Source organism: Pleurodeles waltl, chromosome 6 (assembly GCF_031143425.1).
Source record: "Pleurodeles waltl isolate 20211129_DDA chromosome 6, aPleWal1.hap1.20221129, whole genome shotgun sequence".
Classification (NCBI taxonomy): domain Eukaryota; kingdom Metazoa; phylum Chordata; class Amphibia; order Caudata; family Salamandridae; genus Pleurodeles; species Pleurodeles waltl.
The window spans coordinates 1,434,739,832-1,434,759,250 of record NC_090445.1 but is presented as its reverse complement, the minus strand read 5'-3'; the positions used below and the strand labels follow the sequence as shown (position 1 = coordinate 1,434,759,250).

Below are 19,419 nucleotides of genomic sequence, written 5' to 3'. Positions count from 1 at the left end.
GCAGACCAGTCTCAGATCTCCAACCAAAAGCACACATTCAATACAAAACAACAACACATTTAATACAATGGGTGTGCATGCTGCCGTAGAGTACATGAGTGTGTGTGCAAGTCTGAGTGGGGGTGTGTGTGTGTGTGTGGTTCTTTGTGCGAGTGAGTGGCTTTGCGGGCCTGTGAGTGGCTATATCAGTGTGAGAGCGAGTATCCAAATGGGTGTCAAGTGGGTGTGCGAGTGGTTTTGTGGGTCTGTGAGTGCGAGTAGGTGTGTGAATGGGTGTGTGGATGTGTGCGAGTGGTTTTGTGGGTGTGGTCTTGTGGGTGTGTTTGAATGGGTTTGTGAGTGGCTGTCTGGGTGTAAGAGTAGCTGTGAAGGTGTGCAACTGTGTAGGAGCAGCTAGACCCCTCTTTTACACCCATATGGTCAGGGTACCTCTACTGTGACCCTTTCTATTAGTCTTAACTTTTGTCCCCACCCGGATATTGAAAATGGCTCAAGAGCCACCGTGAAAATCACAGGGTATGGCGGACACCCCTGTCTCGTACCCTTTTGAAGGGCAAAGGCCTGCGACACCATTTTTAACCTGCACCTGGGCCAGTAGATCCTTATATAAGAGACTAACCTAACCAAGGAACTGGGGACCTAAGCCCATCCTTTCCAGCACAGTGACTAGGTAGGGCAATTAAACACTATCAAACACCATTTTGGCATTCACGGACAACAATGCGTCCCTTTTCATGTGAGAAGTCTTTAGATACCGTCAAGTGGCAAAGGTTCAGTCACTTCCCTCTGTGTGGCATGATTCCAGACTGGTCCGGTTGGATCATCGTGAGGATCACGGCCCGCAGCCTAATCACCAATGCCTTAGCCAGGACTTTTGCTACAAAGTTATCCAATGAGGTAGGTCTGTATGAACAGCACTCATTTGCTCGTTTGCCTTCCTTAGGGATACAACCACCATGGCCATTCCGGAAGGCCACTCTACTTCCTGGATGTCTAAAACATAAGTAAAAGGTATTCCCCAATTTTGTCCATCAAACATTTACACTATTCTACAGGCAGGCGTGGCCCTGCTGCCTTCCCGGATTGTAGGGCTTGTGCTGCCCTAGTTAATTCTTCCACTGTAAGGTCCTGATCTAAAATTATATGGTCTTCAGCCACAAGCGTCGGGAGAGTAATATCTCTCAGAAAATCACTGCAGTCCTCACTCGTCATAAATGAGGAGGCACACAACGCTTCATAGTACGTAACAAAGGTTTCAGCTATAGTTGCGCCTGAGGTTTGCAATGTCCCCTCATTGTCAAGGACCAAATTACGGGCCTCCCTAACCACGCAAGCAACTGACTAGCTCATCTGCCAATGTCGTACTGATGCTTGTACACAACCATGGGGGAAGAAGACATTGTAACCCCACTATACCTGGGCTATCAAACAACAATAATACAATACTGATATAAAGTAGGGAAAATACAGATATATTATATACCTCAGTGAAAACCTTAATTGATCACTGGAAACATTTTTTGTCACTTATAACTCCAATGCTTTTTTGTGAACAAATTTTTTTGTCATACTTTGTCCCGCTCCTCCTCTTAAATGTAACATATAATACATAGTTTTAACACAACACTGAAACACATACATCACATTACAAAAAATAGATATACCCAATTATACATGTCCATGTTCAAGGGCAATGTACTGAGTGCAACAGAAGCCGCACTAAGATCTTCCTTCATTATTCAAAATCTGCTGGTACTGAGCACACTGGACCGCTCTTCTCTCATTCTGATATTCAATAATGCACCGTATCAGCTGATAATTTTTTTCGAGCAACCGATAGGCGGTATCCTTCCAGGACAAAAGTAACAGACATTCCAGTCTGAACAGATTCTTTTACAGCAAATTGTCAGTAATTCCTCAGTCAGACTCAGTCACTCGCTTTGTGCTGTTACAGGGCAACTACTAATGACGCAGCCACTGTCACACATTCAGAACGGACAAATCTGCTCCACGGAAGACCCGACTGTGTACCTCGGAAGTGACTGAGTTATGTAATATATCTCCATTATTCCCTACTTTATACCAGTAATGTATTATTGTTGTACTGATGGTGCTGGGCTGCCACCTTGTGGGCACACGCTTTGTCCTCGGCACATTCCCTAAGTTCATGCTGCTTCAGGCCCAAACGGTGATGCAACAAGGGAGAGTCCAATTCTCCAGCCGCAAGACAGGCCTCCAGAGAGGCAGTGTCATGCTCTAGGGCCTCACATTTTAACATCTGTTCATTTTGTAGGCCCCATATCAAGGCTTGGACATGACCTTGTAGGACCACCTTAAAGGCTTCACCACAAACAGTCTGACTCTACTGATCCCTCATTATCTTGAAAATATTTATCCACCCTGTCACATACTTTTTCCCCTGAACCTTTTATCCTTCAAATACCAGGGGTCTACTCTTGGGAGGGGTGGGGGTAACCCATAATTTCTCCTGGGGCCAGTGACATACACCTGTGTGGGGGGAATGGTCAGATACCCCTGTGCCTTCTGTGTCAAGTTTACTGTATTCTGATCTGTGATGGAAGTAAGCTGGGCTTCTGGGTCCTCCAAATTCTGATTGCTGCAAGGTCTATATGTAGTTGCAGGTAAGCAGAGTTCAGCTGTGGTAAGTTATGGTATGTTGTGATGGAAGGCAACCATGTGGCGGTCTGACTACATGACTGGTAGAATCCTATGGAATGCAACTAGGCCTGGGCTGCCAAAAAGTACATCCAAGGCGTGTCCTGCAATGTATGTGTGTTGGTATGGGAATGAGCTGTTAAAAGTTTACTGTGTCTAGGCCAGTGAGGATCCTTCTGGGGTGGGGCGCACTAGGTTTGTCATACCCTTTGCTGAAGTCACCAACCAAGGGAGCACAGGTTTGAATATTTGGTAACCAGGTTTGAAACTATATCTAGAAAGATGTCTGGGAACTATCAAAACCAGGATACCCTTGCTTCCCAAATGCACATAACAATGTTCCATTACTAGGTGGTGGTCTGCAAAAAATGAGAAAGTTACAGGAAAAGGTTGGGGTAGGTTTGCATCTGACAAGGAGGACCTCACGGCCTTGTAAGGAAACATCCTCCAATTTGGTCAAACTTGCGGTTTCCTTAAATATGATGGCTAAGCAACCTCTTCTTTTGCTGGTGTGATTCTGTGCGACAGCTTGCCTGGCGGAACAGCTTCATGCAGTACTGGAGTCATGTCTTCCACCAGCCATGATTAATATATCAAGAGTATGACTGGTTCGCCGTCTGTCAATTGGTAGATGTGCTACACATGCTTGGGCATAGAATGAACATTTATTAGTATGCAGTTTAAAGGTGATATGATTTTGTCCTGCGAGAAAGTGTGTATTATACTTGGATGTTGTAGGCGGTGTGCTATTGTTGCTTGTGGTATCTTTAGAAGGACATAAATTGAGTTGTTTTGGGGTGTGGTTATCCTCAGCCAACAGACTTAAAAGGCATTTTGCAGGGTCTTTCTGTGTGGGAGGTGGGAAAACTGGTTGATTGAGGGGATGGGCTGTGGAGCCGTTTTTGAATAGTAACACTGCTGTCTGGTAGACAAGGGGATCTGAGGTGATGAGTGGTGTCAAGTGACTTTCCTTGTGTATGTTGGAGGTGGAAGTGGTGTGGGTAAAGGTGGTGATGGAGCATGACAGTAACGTATTATGGCTCTGAATTCTACAAATGATTTGAGACATAAACGAGTCATGCTGTGTGTATTTGTGGACTGAGTGGTCGGTGTCTTTATTGCTTCAATACTGTGGGGGCATAGATGGGCGAGACTGACATTTCTGTTTTCATTAAGTGCTCAGTGAATGTTTGTTGATGATCAGGGATGAAAGAGTTAGGAAATGTTTGATATGTTTTGCAGAGAAAGATTGTGAGGGTTTATTTTTATTTTTTGTGGGGTAGTATTGTCTGGTATAGGCGCAGTGACTTAAGATGCAGCAATTTAATATGAAGAATTTGGGTGGTGCGGATGTTGAAACAAAGGGAGGTGTGAAATGAGTCTCTGGGAAGTGTAAGAGGGGGTAAACAGGTCTGAGGAGGTTAAGTTGTAAGGTGAGTAGGGGAAGATGTAGGCTTACTGGTTGAGGTGATGACTGTTGAAAGGGTGTTAAGGGCAAGAGAAGGATGTGTGAAGGGAAGGGTATTATAAAACATTGAGTAGTGGGTTGAAGGCATGGGCAATATTTAGAGCTGGCAAAGGGAGGTGGATTTTTTTATGAAGAAAAAGGAGAGGGTGTGTAAGATTGAGAAGTGTATGGATATGTATACTGTGAAGTAGTGGCATAGTGGGAGTAGGTTATATTGATCTCGGTCTAGCGCAGAAGTGTGGTTTGCGTAGAAGTGAAGGTTTCCCTGTGTGAATGTACGGGTAGAAGGGTATGTAGGAGTGTCTGATAGGGATGAATGGTGGTTACGGTTGGCTGGGGCGACTGTTTGCTAGAAGTAGTAGCTGTGTGGTTGTTGAAAGATTGTGTGCATGTTAGTTACTGTGAATATCTTCTGCTTCATTTGAACACAAAGTTAGGCAGCATTTCTGGCCCAAGGCTGTAGCAGAGAAGTTGCTCTTGTCTTCCCCATTTGTTGAGACACATTGAGAAGCAGGTTAGAATAAGCTAGTAATGTCATGTGACCCTCTCTGAGGCCTGTCAGCAGGCCCAGCCTAGTGGCTGCCCAGCACCTAGCAAATGACTGTACCTGGAGGAGGAATGTGTTCAGATTTCTACTCCTCACTGTGCATGTGGGACAGCAGGTAGGGGAAGGAAATGGAGGAAGAGAGGAGGGGAGGGAAGGAGGCAGGAAGACTCGGGCAGTAGGTATTTGTTAACGGCAGGCATAACGGCACAAGATTCACAGACGTACATTTAACAAAAGCAAAAGCCGTCACAACAAGCAGATCTAAAGCGGATACCCCTTCTTTCTGTTGTGACTACGTGGATGCCTTAGGGGCCCCTTGATTGTAGTCTGTGGAGTACACAGCTATTGGGTTGATAAGCAGACTTGGGTAGTCAGTAGGGCCTATGAGGGGAGAGACAGGGGGCTGAGTGGGGGATGGGGGGGGGGGGGGGGAAAGAGTCTAAGGCTCGGGAGCACCCATTGGTGGGAGGAGAGAGAGGAGACAGAAAAAAAGTTACTGAGGCTGCAAAGGTGTAAAGCACAGCTGAGAAAGGGGAACAGAGTTGGTAAAGGGTGGGAGGTTAAGGGGTAAGAGTGCCAGAACGCACATGGAGTGAGTGGAGAGGAGGGAGAGCCCAGAGCAGAAGGCAGAAAAAACAGTAGCCGCAAAGAGAGAAAAAAAGTAGAGCTATGCCAGCATGTGGTGTGGGGACAGAGGGTGGGGGAAGAGAGAGAAAAAAAGAGAGAGAAAAAAAGAGAGAGAAAAAAAGAGAGAGAAAAAAAGAGAGAGAAAAAAAAGAGAGAGAAAAAAAGAGAGAGAAAAAGAGAGAGAGAAAAAGAGAGAGAAAAAGAGAGAGAAAAAGAGAGAGAAAAAGAGAGAGAAAAAGAGAGAGAAAAAGAGAGAGAGAAAAGAGAGAGAGAAAAAGAGAGAGAAAAAGAGAGAAAGAAACAGAGGCTGAAAAGAGGTAAAGGATGGGGTTATCTTTAACAAATTCAGGAAGCAAAACTGACTTCACGCAACAAGAGTGCGGGGCTAACAGATGCAGACTCCAAATAGACCACAGAGAGGGCCCAGAATCACACAGCAGCAGTTATTACACTAGATTATATTCTGCAAACGGTATGACCTGGGTTAAGGCTAGAGAAGGACTAAGTGCTCCTCTTGCCTATAGTGTGTCTCAAGGGGGTCACAGGTTGAATCAGGATGGGTATGACAGATATACCAAGACTTTCTGCTTTCTTGCATCTGGAGTGCATTTACCTAGCAGGTATGTTGGCAAGTAGAATTTCTAGACCTTTACTTTTAATTACAATATTAACATCATTTGAAATGTAAGAAATTAGATATTTACCTGTAACACCAGTTCCCCTGCATTGTTATCTTTAATGTATGCACATGCATGAATCATACTCAGTTGTCAGACTAGAAAACCATGGTCATCTTAAATAGCAGTAAACAGTGCTAAAATTATCATAAGTCTCAACAACTATGTTTAATAGTAGTACATCCACCTCATTTGAAACAATCCAAATTTCAGACACCGAGGTGGAAGTGCTAGCTCCCCTAATCACTCAGTGGCCCAGAGAGCTCAGATTTTATAAAACAAAGAGTTAGCAGAGTATATAATAAATTATATAGTGACCAGGGAGGAGGGAAGGTCACATGTTAATATAAAAGAAATACCAACGTGGGAGAACTGGAGTTACAGGTGAGTAATTTCTTCTACAGTATTGGATCTTTCATATAATCACATTCTGGACTCCAAATAGTAAGCAGTACATAACAGTTGTAACAATTATAACAAAGCAGGAAACCGGCTCACTTTCACTCAAACAAGAGAAGGAGGACTGCCAGTCCTGCTGCGGAGTACGCCTGTGCATTAACATCCGGTCAGTAGTGCTTTGTGAATGAATGTTTGCTCTTCTGGATAGCTGCTCAGTAGATTTCTTGTAATGGAGTGCAGCAGTCATAGCCATGTACATGGTGGAATGTGTCTTCGCTCTTCTCTGGATCCCACACTTTGCTGGGGCAGAAGATGATGCAGGAAGAGAGTAAACATGTTACCCCCTGCTCAGACAGGGTTTGGTACCTTCCTGGACACAGTTGGTCTGATGAACATTTGTCCTTTGTACAGTCGATATAAAATCTAAAGCATCTGCATACAGCTAGAAACTGCAATATGCTTTCTGCTGACATTGTGGGATTTGGGCAGAATGAGCTTATTAGGACAGGTTCATTCAGTTGGATGCCAGTAGGGACTTTAGATATGAATTTAGGATTGGTCTGTAAGAGGACTTTGGCTCTAGTGAATCTGAGAAAATATTCTTTCACAATGAAAACCTGCCTCTTTCCTATCCTTCTTGCTAGGATAAGCGCTAACACACAAGAGATAAACTTTAGGTGCATTTTGTAGATCGGCTCAAAGGAAGGCAGAAAAAGCTAGCTTAAAACTGTGCAGAGTTCCAATGGCACTGGAGAGCACCGTACATGTGGAAATGCTTTAAAGAGCCCGTTACTCAAGTTTTTTATGATTCTTTGAGAGAAAAGAGTGAAGAAGGTGTTGGTTCTTTTAAATCTAGACAATGTTGCTAGATGGAAGTGTACTGAGTATTTACAACAATCGTGGCTAAATACAACAAGTATGGAAGTATTAAGTAAGGCCGTATATGTGCTGGATGGAATCCTTTGCTTTTGCACCAGACACAAAAATGCTTCCACCTAGTGTTATAAGTCTTTGTGGTTGCTGGTCCTTTGGATTTGCCAGGATGCTCCTGCATTTCATCAGCAGATCCAAGTGAGCGAACTCTAAGAGATCAGGTACCACGCTGTCAGGCTCAATGATTTGGGTTGTGATGTAGTATCCCTCCTTCATACCTTGAAAGGAAACTCAAGTGGGTTTTCAGTAGTCATCGTTTGAAATGCAGATAGTTGTAGAAGTTCACTGCATCACTGTAGCCATGACAATCAGAGTACACTGATTTGTCTTAACCTTCCTCAGTACCCGCTGGATATAAGGAAACCGAGTAAAGACATTGGATCATTTGACAGAAAAGGCATTGGCCATGACTCCTGGCTGCCAAACTCCACTGGTGTAGCACTGACTTTTCCAGTTGCTCTTGATGGGGATGAAATCCAGTGTGGTGTAACTCCACTTCTGGAAGATGTAGTTGATTTCCTCTTGGTTGTGCTCCCACTCGTGAAAGTGGGACAGTGTTCGATTGAGTGTGTCCAAATCATCTATGTGGTACCTTGGGAGATGTTCTACGGAGATGCTAACTTGATGAAAAATTACCAAGTCCTAAAGCAGTTGTGCGTCTTCTGAGAGAGATCAAGACCATGTGACTAAGACAGCAACTGGTGCTAGGCACTTGGTAACTATCAGAGGTGTTGATTTGAAACCAAATGGGAGCTCATTAAATTGGTACTGCTGCCCCTCCACTAAAAAGTGGAGGTATATCATGCGTTTCCAGTGGATAGGGATGTGGAAATAAGCATCTTGAAGATCCATGGAGGTTAATGTAATCTCCTCACTGGATCATAAGGAGGACTTCTTGCAGCCTAACCATATGGAAAGACTACTTTTTCTCAAACTTGTTCAGTTCACTGATGTCTGGAATTGGCTTACAATGCCCCATTTTCTTCTTTATCAAACAGAATCTGGAATAAAATCCCTAGTTTCTCTGGTACCTTGGGACCATCATTATTGCTCTTGAGGAGGAGGAGGAGATTTTCCAGTTGTAGCTCCCTCAAGTGAAGATTATGTTCCTTCTTTGACGGACAGATAGTTTTGGACAAATTCCAGTGTGTGTCCTGTATACACTATCTGTGGCACCCATTGGTCTGATGTTATTAACTCACAAGCGAGGTCAAAGAGTGAAATTCTCCCCCAACTGCTGAGAATCAGATAGAAAGGCGAGCAGCTGCAGAGAGGCAAGGCTTCTTCTGGTTGCCAATCGAGAGCAATTTAGTGGCACTTTCGTCTGATCGATCTGTTCTACCCTTGTTTTTGGTTGCGGAGGCTATATAAGCCTCAGCATATCCGGTTTATCGTTAGGGTGGGGTTGGGTAAAATGGTCTGTCTTGACCAGCAAATTGGTTCAAACCTCTACTTTAGGCTTGGGATCTGCGTGAGCCATGAGAAGTGGCCGAGTCTGGACCTCAACATTGCATTATTCCAAGGATTTTGCAGTATTCATGTCTGCCTAATGTTTTGCAGGGAATCGTCAACATGTTTTCTAAACAGGTCAAGCACATTAAATGACATATCAAGGATCTTTGCTAGAATCTCTTGATCGCAAGCTGCAGACCTCAGCCATACTTACCTTTTTAAAACAACTGCACCTGGCCGGTGACAGAAACCTGCATTGGAAAGGCCCACTGAGCAATGATGGCTGCAGATGTTAGTGCTTCTTCCTGCACAATTACCTTTGCAGCCTCTTTGTCTGACAGAATAAATTCAGGTAGTGGCAAAATGTTGTGCCAAATCTAGCATTCATAATGTTCTAATACTGATAATGTATTAGCAGCTTTAAATGGATGTTGCCACTATCCAACTAGTCCTGTGACCCAAATTGTTGGCCATGTCTGTCCAAAGGCACTGATGATGGCCTGATCAGGTATTTTTGCTCTTCGCTGGCCCACTGACGTTATGCCAGAATCTGGTTTCAGATGACCAACAAGACAGGCAAGACCAGAATCTGGGGCCCTTATTTTTCTCCAAATGCTGAAACCGCAGCAGGAGTTTTCAATTTTGGGCCTTCTGAGCAGAGGAAGTCCAGTATGGGTATAGAATGAAAGGCTTTGCATGCCTATTCTTTGAAGTCCTATTGGAAGCATTGCTGCTCAACAAAAGTTGTTGGCATATTAATCTTCTTGGCGCCTCTTTCCATTACAGCATGGAACCACATTATGTCGCCAAGGGGTGAATCTAGTTGGAAGGATGAGTTGTCACCCACCTTAGCTATATTGTGGCCATTTCAGTCCTCATTTACTCAGTCATTAAAAAGGAGGACCACAAGAGTGGGGGGTTATCAACTATGTAGGGCTGTTGCGTGTACTTCTGGTAAGTTTCCTATCCATCTAAGGTTCCTCAAAATCCAGGTTGTAACACACATCCAGTTGCATAGGACTTTAGGCATTCTCCGTGGCATCTTGGTTGGTTAGATTTGCCTCTAGCTCCGAATACAGAATCTGAATCGGGAGGGCATGCTTACACTCACCATGATGGATTTTTTTGTGTCCCCTAGCAGAAAGACTTGAAAAGAGATGATTTCTCTCTCTCAATTATGATGGTAATTGGTGCCAGTGGAGAGGCCTCCCTGTTCCAGAAAGAGGTTTTACACTAGAAACAACTTGCAGCACTCTGAAAGCTGATGGCAGGGCTGGTTCAGTGCCCGGGTAGACCAGAAAAAGTAACAGGATGAAGTCACTCAGTGGTTAGAGCAGAGCTCAACTTGGAGATTCCTTTGTGCATGACGTGGTAGAAATCTTAGCTATGGTGGCCTCTTGCGCAAGTCATAGCACTTCCACCCCACTAGCTTAATTTCAAATTGTTTCAAACGAGGTGGATGTGCTATTTAAGATTACCAAGGATTCCCAGACTGACAATGGGCAATGATTCAAGCATGTGGCTATCTGAAAGATCCAATGCTGGCTAATATAATTACATATTTTTTTTTAATTTAGTCTAGTCAATATAATGTACTTTTACTTTACCAATTCCTAAAACCTCAAAATCCTTTACTCCCCCCAAACATTATTCATACCCGAACCCAAACTACTTCTTAATACCACTGAACACTACCCATCTTTGCACCCTAAAACCCCATAATACCAATGCACACTACCCATTTCTGAGCCCTAAAACCCCTAAGCACCCTTAAACACTACTCATACTGAATCCTACAAATTCCTTACTACTCCTGGACACTACTGATCCAAGAACCAAAAAAAAAAAAAAAAAACACAACCCCTAAACAGTACCCATCCCTGCACCATAATAACCCCTGATTACTTCATCAATATGAACGTTAAACCCTAAAAACCTATCACCACCCCTAACCACTTCCCATCTGTGAACTCTAAAATCATCTTACACCTAAAAGCTGCCCATTTCCGAACCATAAAATCTGTTTCATACCTCTAAATGTTACCCATCCAAGAACCCTAAAAACGTCTACTACCCCCTAAACGTTACCCATACCTCAACTCTAAAAACTCCTTACTACTAATAAACACTCCAACCCTTTACCCACAAACAACCCATTTATCTTTGCACTTAAAAAAAAAAAAAAAAACTCATCCCTAAACCAAAAAAAAAAAAACGAAAAATGATAACTCCACAAGCTCCAACTATATACAAAATTATATTATAGTTGAAGGTTAATTTTCAATAAAATTTGAGAACTACTTGATCACGGTACATTAGTCCTTTTCGTTTACATTTTATACCTCTGCCCAGCATACACCAGTAATGCAGCATTGTGGGAATGGTAATCCAAATGATTTTTTTTTTTTTTACCAACACCTCAATATTTAACAATATTGTTTTTTAGTTCAACACAAACCATACAGTTAGTAATGTAGTTGATCTTTATTTTTTTCATATCCATAGCAAACCATTCTGTTATGGATGGGCGTCTGCATCATATGCATCAATTATTGACATATCTATACAACATCTGTTGCCACAATAGATAAGCCGACTATGCAAGTGCTCTAAATACTTAGTTATGTATTGGTTACTGCGCAGTCCAGTCTCACTCCTTATTTCATGTACTCCCCTCTATCAAACCTCACTTATCATCATCTCTTAAATATCGTTTCTCTCGCATCTTTTGAATGTCACTAAACATGTGTATTGTATATCAATATTCCTGTTCTACATCAACACTGAATCACACCTCATATGTTACATTATGTTCTGCAATTACCCATCATTCATGATATCGATTCTCTTGATACAAAACCATCACCCTATGGTTCATAGATGTACATTTAATTCCTCATCATTATTCAATTAGTTTGTGCTAAAAATCTAAAATGAAGGCATTTTCTGAGTACTCAAATAGAGATAAAGCAGTTTTAAATGTTTTGCTATCTTGATTTTTTTTTAACCAGTTGATCACTTTATTATATGTTGCACTTAGGGAAGAGAATGTGGCATTACCGCCAGAACTGCAGACTTTGCAACTGTGGAACCAGGTTTGAGTTTCAATGTCAGCTCAACATCTTGTGGTTCTGGCTATATCACTTCAAGTCCCCCATGCCTAAAGCCTAAAAGGAATATGTTCTTGTGTAATGTAACTGATGCCCATGTAAAGTGCTTCAGTAACTGAGTCAAGTCTGTGCTATATAAAACCGCAAAAAAAAAAAAAGAAGAAAATAGGTGTTTTGCACCCTTCTGCTATTGGGCTATACAGGGAGTGCAGAATTATTAGGCAAGTTGTATTTTTGAGTATTAATTTTATTATTGAACAACCATGTTCTAAATGAACCCAAAAAACTCATTAATATCAAAGCTGAATATTTTTGGAAGTAGTTTTTAGTTTGTTTTTATTTTTAGCTATGTTAGGGGGATATCTGTGTGTGCAGGTGACTCTTACTGTGCATAATTATTAGGCAACTTAACAAAAAACAAATATATACCCATTTCAATTATTTATTATTACCAGTGAAACCAATATAACATCTCAACATTCACAAATATACATTTCTGACATTCAAAAACAAAACAAAAACAAATCAGTGACCAATATAGCCACCTTTCTTTGCAAGGACACTCAAAAGCCTGCCATCCATGGATTCTATCAGTGTTTTGATCTGTTCACCATCAACATTGCGTGCAGCAGCAACCACAGCCTCCCAGACACTGTTCAGAGAGGTGTACTGTTTTCCCTCCTTGTAAATCTCACATTTGATGATGGACCACAGGTTCTCAATGGGGTTCAGATCAGGTGAACAAGGAGGCCATGTCATTAGATTTCCTTCTTTTATACCCTTTCTTGCCAGCCACGCTGTGGAGTACTTGGACGCGTGTGATGGAGCATTGTCCTGCATGAAAATCATGTTTTTCTTGAAGGATGCAGACTTCTTCCTGTACCACTGCTTGAAGAAGGTGTCTTCCAGGAACTGGCAGTAGGACTGGGAGTTGAGCTTGACTCCATCCTCAACCCGAAAAGGCCCCACAAGCTCATCTTTGATGATACCAGCCCAAACCAGTACTCCACCTCCACCTTGCTGGCGTCTGAGTCGGACTGGAGCTCTCTGCCCTTTACCATTCCAGCCACGGGCCCATCCATCTGGCCCATCAAGACTCACTCTCATTTCATCAGTCCATAAAACCTTAGAAAAATCAGTCTTTAGATATTTCTTGGCCCAGTCTTGACGTTTCAGCTTGTGTGTCTTGTTCAGTGGTGGTCGTCTTTCAGCCTTTCTTACCTTGGCCATGTCTCTGAGTATTGCACACCTTGTGCTTTTGGGCACTCCAGTGATGTTGCAGCTCTGAAATATGGGCAAACTGGTGGCAAGTGGCATCGTGGCAGCTGCACGCTTGACTTCTCAGTTCATGGGCAGTTATTTTGCGCCTTGGTTTTTCCACACGCTTCTTGCGACCCTGTTGACTATTTTGAATGAAACGCTTGATTGTTCGATGATCACGCTTCAGAAGCTTTGCAATTTTAAGAGTGCTGCATCCCTCTGCAAGATATCTCACTATTTTTGACTTTTCTGAGCCTGTCAAGTCCTTCTTTTGACCCATTTTGCCAAAGGAAAGGAAGTTGCCTAATAATTATGCACACCTGATATAGGGTGTTGATGTCATTAGACCACACCCCTTCTCATTACAGAGATGCACATCACCTAATATGCTTAATCGGTAGTAGGCTTTCGAGCCTATACAGCTTGGAGTAAGACAACATGCATAAAGAGGATGATGTGGTCCAAATACTCATTTGCCTAATAATTCTGCACTCCCTGTATGTGGGCTCATTTGGGTAATATTTGTGCTAGATTTGAGCTCACGGTTTCTACTTTGACCATCCTGGGAAACTCCTTTGTTATGAAGCTCCCTAATCTCCTCATTTACTGCAGTATCCTCACTAGAAAATACTTTCGGTTTTCCAATTCGATTCCATCAAGATGGGAGTCACATGTGCCACACTTCTGACATAAACTCAGAACATGCATGTTTCAGTCTACAAGTCAGAAAGTTTTAATGAAATAGAAGAGGAAGATATTTGAGAACTCACTTAAAATGTGTCCTAATTTTTCTTTCCACAGCACTTAACCATAATTTCTATGATAAAATGAAACCCCTCATTTTGTTGCGGTCTAAATTCAAGATTCTAAGTTTTATCAGTTTGATTCAAACTAGATGGCTACTGGTGTGCCATACCTGTCATATGTAAAACTGTTAGCGCTCTAGTTCTCCTTTAGAACGCTCTGGAAGGCTGCGGTAGAGAACAAGGCAATCAACTGACAGTCTGCTCCTGTCAAACACAACAGGAAAATATTTGAGAACTCCCTTAAAACGTGTCCCAATTTTTTTTCTACAACACGAACCATAATTTCTATGACAAAATGAAGTCCCTCATTTTGTTCTTTTCTAAATTAAATGTTTTAGGTTTTACCAGTTTGATTCAATAAAGACTTCTTCTGGTGCGCCACACTTTTTTCGTAAGAATGTTAGCGCTTTAATTGTTTTTTAGAACACTCAGAGGCTGCAGTAGAACACAAGGGAATCAACTGACAGGCAGCTCCTTTTGGAGATAGATGTTCTACTGAGGAAGTCAGACTTCATGTTATCTTTCCCTGTCATACAAGAATGAATTTACAGAAAATAAGCTCTCATTTTAGCTTCTAGATCACCTTCAATAACATTTTTGGGAAAATCATGAGAAACTAGTTCTCTCAAACATGATCCATGAAATCCAAGCAGAAGGCTTTTTCACAGGGTAAAAATCACTTAACAGCAAATGATTTATATTGTAACTAAAATCTGATATCACTCTTTGTATGTTCTCCTTTTTGTGACCCTCAAAACCTGCCATTCACTACAAAGCATTTCAATGGGTGCTATCATGTATATTGGTCTCAAGACTACTGCCATCGCTTTCTGGTTGAAGTGCTGGCAGCCAATCAGATCTCACCATGAGATCTGTGCTTAAGCTCTGCCCAGATACACAAATTTGGATTTCCTTTAATATCTCAAAAACTACATAACTGATTTACACCACAAAACAAGAAGTGTGCTTTCTGCACCAAAAGCTACCTTTCTGCCAAATCTGGTGAAATTTCGTCCTGCGGTTCGGGCTGTAGCCATGTTCAAAATCCCTATGGGAATTAAAATGGAAAACCCACAATTTTTTAACACCCACTTTTTCTCAGTCCTCGTTTTGCTAATCACTCTAGCTGCTGTCTGGAAATGTTCAAGCAAGAGCAGGAAAAAAAAAAAAAAAAAAAAAGAGTGGTTGGGTGGTGGGTGGGGTTGTGGAAGACATGGCTACCATCCAAACTGCTGAATGGAATTGATCTTAGTCTCGATAGGGCCCTTTTTGTAATTTTGTTTAAATCTGTTTAATAGTTTTGGAATTATCAAAAGGTAAAAAAAAAAATAAAAAAAATAAAAAAATACCTAGGGACGTGGATCCTTCAAAGATCCTTGTGTACCCACGGAGGATCTCCAGGTACCCGCAGATTAAAGCAAAAAGCAGGCCCCGATTGGCTGGCCGCACCCTGAAAGGAAAGTTGAGGCCATCATTTGTTTATTGGCTGGGCCCCCAAGAGAAATCATAAATAAAAACACACATAAGGTGTCAGGATAGCGGTATGTTGACCCCAGAGAGATGAATGGAGGGGTCTCTCAGGGACCCCTCGTGGGCAAATAATTGGCCTTTTTTTTTTTGTGGGGGGGTGTGATTCACGGATCCATTGCTGTGTACTGCTCGACCCCTAGTGTATATCAGCGATGGATCCACAGATCCGAAGCCCAATGGAAAAAACAAACCTCACTCATGTGTATACACACACACACACCCCGTGTCGGCATTATCGTATGGTGTTCATATATTACATTATATTTTTAAAAAACATAGAAATCTACAGAAAAAGAACTAAGGTTACTGCAACATTCTAGTTTGATTCACGTTTAACCCCCAACAAAACCATAGAAATTCAGCAGTTATAGTCATACATATAGTTATACGTGTCTGAAGGAGTATAACTTGTGTCGAAAAAGCAGCTTTGTGCCACAAGTTATAGTTTCTGAACATAAGTATAACTACTACTGCTGAATTGCTATGGTGTTCTGTGAGTAAACCGTGAACATAACTAACGTCCCTGTAACCGCTGGTTTTAATAACGTGGCGGAGGCCACTCAGTAGTTATAGTGAGGATTGCCAGAATTAGGAATTCCTCAGATTTTTGCCCGTTAATAACTTTGTGCCCTATTGATGAATCTCTGTGAAACTATGCAGACATATAGCTTTTTCTACATGGGCAGATGGTGCAAAGTTGTGTGACTGGTCAAGGTGGTGCAAAGAGGGAAGAAAAAAAAAAAAAAAAAGAAAAAAAAAAACCACAGGGGGGCATAGCATACAACCTTCATCCCCCCCAAAATGCATTTTCCATGGGCTTTGTACTCACTTGTAGAGGCCAAACGTCCAGTCAGATTTGCATGAAATTTGGCAGGAATAGAGATAATGGTGTGCAGATGATCCTTTGCGGAAAGGACTTCGGTAGCCACACTATTATCTATAACTCACCACTCTATCATGTATTGTGTCCTCACAACTGATGTGAGTTATGATGTTAAAAATGTTATGAATACTACAATTTTAGATGGTACAAGTGAGGTTATGTTAAAGGGTATACGATAAGCAGTGCATGGAGAATGTGCTAGTCATAGTTAATCTAGTGTGGCTACCAGGAACACTACAACTGTGTATGAGGTGTGCAAGTTCTGATAATTTTTAGGTGGAGCTTAAATTATACATTTAAGGTACATGTATTATAATGCTAATGTAGGTTTCTATAGAAAGAATTAAAAAAAACAATAGTAATTTAAAAGGTGGTATGTTAATTATAAATGTACCTACATCCATCTCTGGGGTCAGGGTACCTTCAAACCTGACCCCTTATGCCACTTCGTTTGGATTATAAACCCAGGGGGAACAGAGTCCTGTGAAATAAAATGGGGGTCGCAACTTTCTATTCAGGTTGCGATCAGCCAGGTGCAACGCCTTCCTTTTGCACGTGTATTCGCAAATCTTTGCAAATTATTCGCAAAATATTAATGAAGTCATCGCTGCCAGGGATATACAAATTTATTTTCATTTTAATATCTCAAAAGCTACAAAACGGGTTTACACCGAATAAGCAAAAGCGTGATCTGCGTACCGAAAGCTAGCTTTCTGCCAAATTTGGTGTAATTCGGTTCCGCGTTTCGGGCGGCAGAAGTGTCTAAAGGTTCTAGGAGCATCACCAATTTTTTGCTCCCCACCTCTCCGCCCACACTTGACAGATCACCCCAAACACTTCCATGCACAAGAATCACAGCAACACTTTTTTGGGAAAATTTAGTGATGGTTCGTCAAACAGTGCCAAAGATATAGACAAATCAAAACACTTTTTCTATGGAAACACAGTCCTAACTATAACTACCTAGTGGCGACCACCACTAGGTTGTATAGTTAATAAAACCCAAAACAAATAATGTCTATATATCTATATATGAATGTTGACTGAAGAAAAAAAAACAACGGTTACAGGGACATTATAAGTTTGGTTGACGTTTTATCCATACAAAACCAAAGAAATTCAGCAGTTATAATTATACTTGGGTTAAGAAACTATAGCTCATTGCCTAAAGTTACTTTCTGCCACAAAATCTACTTTCTTCAGACAAGTATATCGATAAGTATAACTATAATTGCGGAAATTCGATTTTTTAAATAAAAAGTATATCAAGTTACTGCACTTTAATAGACCCACCACTGTGCACAGCTTTCGGGCCATGATGTCGTATGTTGCCCGCATGCTTCCAACCAGACACTGCGCACAGTCTCCAGCCGTGGCCAGGGTGGAGTTGGGCGACAGTGTATTTTTTCCATTTTCTTTGGGCTCTGTGGATCCTTTGCAAGTTTACACTAGGGGACCTGCTGGCGTCTATGGACTGGCCACAAAAAAAAAAAAAAAAAAAGTGGGCAATTTTTAGCCCATGAGGGGTCCCTAAGAGAAATTGTGAACAAAACTTTTGTCCGGTTGCAGCCAGCCAATCAGGGTCTTGCTTTTCCTCCGGATCCGCAAATCCTCTGTATGTGGGTGCGTGCCTCTAGATAGACATTTCTTTTTCCTTTATTAACTCTGAAACTATCTTAAGAAACTATAACTTGATTCCTAAGTTAACTGTAGCTCGTGCCCCTGCCATGCAGTTTTCTCATCAATAATGTAACTGAAAATGCTGCAGTGATATTGTCAGTAATGTCATGTCTGATGTAATGTGTTAGGTAATCAGCAGTACATGGCGAGGGTGCAAGTCACAGTTACCCTAGGGCACAAGTTATAGTTTCTTGAGATAGGTATAACTATAACAGCTACATTTCTCTGTTTTCTGAGTGTAAAATCTGAGCTCAACTATTATGTCCCTATAATCTTTGTTTTTAGTGGATTTCTATATTTTATTTCTATTTCCTAACTATAACATTCCTGTAACCTTCTGTTTTTTCAGTGAATATACGCGTATATTCAAACGCTCACATATATATTTATACAGTGGAATATAAGGTTGGTTTAATTTTAAAAATGAACTTACCTGCAAAATAATAATTGATAAATCAAAGGTCTTAAAACATATCTGTGTTGCCATGACTCCCAATGTAACTCCTCTGATGTAATGATTCTCGATGTACATACCTTAAAGTAATCTGTTGGTCAGTGGCAAAAGCAGCATGAGCATGCACAAAAAGGCCAAGATTTATAAAAAAAAAAAAAAAAAAAAAAAAAAAACACACCTTACAAAACTAAAGAGAATGAAAGAACATAAAATCAAACCAAAAAAACTCCGGCTTCAACACCTGCAAACCTAGCGTGAATTAAACAATGTTTTGAAACAAAAATCCTGAGTGAGCACAAACTAACTTTAAAAAGTCCTATATGAAATAAAAGAAAATAATGGAGGTAAAACAAAGTTTAAAGGAACAACCACATTTTTTTCTCTCTAGGTATTGTAATTAAAAAATAATTCCCGACCTTTTGTTTTTCAAATAAATGGATTTAGAAAACGAAAAGGGGAAAAAATACATAACAACTGGATTTTTAAAATTAAAAACTGACCAGCCTGACATCTAGGATTTACTATAAGGTTAGCAATTTGGAGAGGAACCTTTGGCAAGAAAAATGAATAGAACACACTGCAACAGATTGACACACAACATTCTGTGAAACAATATCAAGGGATGATATGAGAGTCGAGGGTGCTGTGATAAAGGATCAACGGGACCTGCTATGAAAGACACACCGATAGAGCATGCTGTAAAAAAGATAATACAGTGAGTAGGACATTCCACTGGCATGATCGGATAAATTTGGATCAAAAAGGAATGGAGGAATGAAACTTGCTAATCCTTTGAGGACCAACTCGGAAGGCTCACAAATCAGATACCACTGACTGTTTATTCCTGATATGAACGCTAAACGCTTTTGCTGAGATGCAATTTTTTAAGTCAGTTGACTACATCAGTTGTAATTTAT

The 19,419-nt window shown here is 41.3% G+C and overlaps 1 protein-coding gene across 2 annotated transcripts in view; it reads right to left on the bottom strand.

The window, feature by feature from the left end:
- PAOX (polyamine oxidase) overlaps positions 1–19,419 on the bottom strand; it is a 283,185-nt gene that overhangs the window by 208,447 nt on the left and 55,319 nt on the right. The window lies entirely within an intron of this gene.